Raw genomic sequence first — 3,469 nt, 5'->3', positions numbered from 1 at the left:
CTGTACTTTGTGTGTTTTGAGAAATCTAACACATACATTCCCCTGCACCGTGTAAAGTTTGTTGTTAGATAGTCAGTATTTTTTGTTTAGAAGCACCTAAACCTAAATCCTAATACTAATTATATTGACGACCCGTAAATTGCTCTGTGGTTGATCTTTCTTTCTTTCTTTCTTTCTTTCTTTCTTTCTTTCTTTCTTTCTCTCTTTCTCAGGGGTGGCAATGGCAGGCAGGAGAACGAGGCTGGTCGGCCACTGCCACTGACACCTGGAGCCCCCAGCAGGGGAGGGTTAAAGGAGACTTATCTTGAAATTATTCAGGGACGTTGGACGCTATATCCACACTGCATTACATCTATACGCTGTAGGCTCATTCTATGCAAGTAAGTTGAGTGAACAACCACACACTGTGTCATTACATTATTGTCCCCCTGTTGGAGACCATGGCATATGGGAAGATTTCAAGCATAACCCCATCTCGGAGCACGCATGCAGTGTACACAAAAAACACTATAGCTCTGTAAAAACCACGACTGTTAATTAGCATGTATATTACATGGAATGAATCAGTAATGGCTCAACTCGGGCTATTTAACTCCTTACTTTGGGAGGCCGCTGCATGGGGCCGCCGCACACGTCGGGAAAATCAATCCTTGCACTTCTCAGAGGGGGGCTCCATATTTACTGTGATGTGTGTAGATGAAGGAGTGAAAGAATGGAACGCAAAGGCCTGAAGGGGGAAACAAAGACTGATGGAGCTGTCTCTGCCAGGGCACAACGGAGCTACGGGAGATCCAAGGGTTAGCTAGAGTAGAACAAGTGTGAATATAGACTGCAGGATGGCTAAAATGGCTGACACTTGTTTAACGGCTGCTGCATTAGATGGCTGCTGAAATAGCGAAAGTAGCTCTGACACAACACAACTTTTTCGCGCAGACGAAATGAAAGCCTGGGTATCGAGGCGACAACACAACTATCTCCATGAGTCCTGCTGAAATGGACGTGACCGAGGGAACTATGGCAATTATTCAGTTCAGCCGAAGTAGATGAGACGATGGGAAAAACCCTATAGCAGTATAGCGTTGTTTTTTCATGGCTGCTAAACTTTACGTGACAAGGGAAACAATTGTACAGGATGTACAGTAATACTGTGATGCCTTGTGAAAGTCTCATGCCTTGTGACACGCTCCATATATGGCCAGTACAGAATTCATTCCATATGTTGATCTGACCTCATCTGACTTCATCAAACCCTGTACACTCAAAACACTGCCCCTGCTGCCACCCTTAGATCTCCATATATGGAGCTGACCTGTTTTGACATCCATTATGTTGATCTGACCTCATCAAACCTATATACAGGTTTAATGTTTGTTTTTAGTTCAATGTTTGTTTTCTTCTTCTTTCTTTCTTTCTTTCTTTCTTTCTTTCTTTCTTTCTTTCTTTCTTTCTTTCTTTCTTTCTTTCTTTCTTTCTTTCTTTCTTTCTTTCTTTCTTTCTCTCTCTCTCAGGGGTGGCTATGGCAGGCAGGAGAACGAGGCTGGCCGGGTCGGTCACTGCCATTGACACCTGGAGCTCCCAGCAGGGGAGGGAAGCTTGCCAGATAAATGGAGGATGAAGATGACTGGAGACGCCTCTGGAGGGCTAGAGAGAGAGGAGCTCTATCACTGATGAGTTGACCCGGGCCATCAACTGATGAAGGTAGGAACCTGTCCCTTTGGTTTGGCTGCTGCTTGGTGTTGTATGCTGTGTGTATACTAATGGGATTCAAGCTGTTGCACTATATTGCTGTCATTTTTGGACCCAACTATTTGTGGCTCTGGACTTGCATGCTGATGTAAATTATCTAGTGTGTATGTTGCACTGTTTCTCATGTTGAATGTAGTGAGTTGTGACAGCTAGGGCACAGTGTGTGTGTATATTATGCACGTGAGTGCTCCGCTCGCCTGCCGATACAGGTGTGTGTGCCTGCGGTTTTGGGCGTGCGCGCAACGGGCAGATACATATTTTTTTTTACAATTTTATAAAGCTGCTGTTGTCATTATTTACTTACCGGTATTACTATCACTGCGGCATTGTCTGAAGGAAGCCGAACAATACCTGTACAAACATGTAATTTAATTTCATTACATTATAATTATTAACATTCACTGACAGGATAAAAAAGGAAAACAGCCTTTTGTTGTAAAGCTTAAACTAAGGATCTGTTCTCCCATAACATACTTTTCACTAGTTGGGAAAGTTTAAGGATTTTATTCACTTGAACAGTGTTGGGCAATATGTTACTTATTACGTATTACTCCTTAATAGTTACATATGACTTTGTATTTATTTTCAACCGGGCCCCTTCCGCCCGCAAAAGAACACAATCTGTTTAGCCAGCTCCTTTTAGAACTGAATCCAATTCATGTCTCCAATCAGCCAAACTGAATGATTGCAGGATATAAAACAAAATAGTCAACAGTCTCTCATCAGTCTTTTTCTGCTGCATATTCCACATTTGGAATTCAACAATTCAACAATCTCAACTGCACACACATGGCTGCAGCATCTCAAAACGGACAGTATGTATTGTATACATAAATAACAAACAATAAAATAAAGCAACCTTTTTGAGGCAGCCTATAGTCTCTCAAGACAGACTGTTGACTCACGTCCAATTTCAAGGAAAAAGAGGGTGCTGCTATAATTATTCCTTTATTTGCTGATGGGTTCTCAGATTGGAAACAGCCTGACAATGGACCTCACATGTATCTTGATGGACTATGATGGATCTAAATGAGGCCGAGTCAACTGTGGATAAGGGTTAACCTCTCCTCTACAACAATACACCCAGCGACGAGCCAATTCTTCAGATAGTTTCCATTTAATGTCCCGGCGGTATCTATTCTACTGAAATCCAATCTTTGTTTTGCCTGCGTGGGGACACTGGGGAGCACCGTGTTTCTACTAGTGCTTCAACAAGTTTATAGATGTTGTATTTTTTGCTGTGGAAAGTGTTTTTTTTGCCCACGCAACGGACATTAATATACTTGGCATCTTTGACAGACAAGAATGCAAAATAATACTGATACATTTCTCTGTCATGTTCCGCCACTCCTGATCTTGCTGTGTCTGTTGTGTTGTTGTTTGAAAGTGAAGTGAGTATGTGGCAGGCGCATACGCTACGTCATAACTGTGCGGCAGAGGCGTATTCACAATGAGGCCAGGCCAGGCCGCCGTCTGGCCAACGATGAACCTCTGCCCCTAAATTTCCAGAACGGCCTGTTATAGCGCCACCAGGAGGCCGCTTTGTGCAAAACAAGTTTTTGGACAGTACACCTACAGATTTTGTCCAAACGTCACGCAAATTGGTACACAGTCTCTCTAGAGCCATTCAACGAAACAGGTCTTTCAGATTTCTCAGACTCCATCCTGATTGGCTAAGATTGACTTCCAAAGTTCGCAGGAGTGCTCAGTTTCAAACAAAATG

The 3,469-nt window shown here is 43.0% G+C and overlaps 1 long non-coding RNA gene across 1 annotated transcript; it reads left to right on the top strand.

Annotated features, from left to right (window-relative positions):
- Positions 1–225: 225 nt before the first annotated feature.
- LOC306939193 lies at positions 226–2,983 on the top strand. Its single transcript, XR_013791849.1, has 3 exons — positions 226–380; positions 1,509–1,698; positions 2,717–2,983. It is a non-coding gene; the product is annotated as an uncharacterized lncRNA (long non-coding RNA).
- The last annotated feature ends 486 nt before the right edge of the window (positions 2,984–3,469 follow it).

The sequence above is a fragment of the Electrona antarctica genome, assembly GCF_951216825.1.
Source record: "Electrona antarctica genome assembly, chromosome: 16".
In the NCBI taxonomy this organism is placed as follows: Eukaryota; Metazoa; Chordata; class Actinopteri; order Myctophiformes; family Myctophidae; genus Electrona; species Electrona antarctica.
Note: the sequence above shows the minus strand (reverse complement) of the source record. Positions and strands in the feature narration are given on the sequence as shown.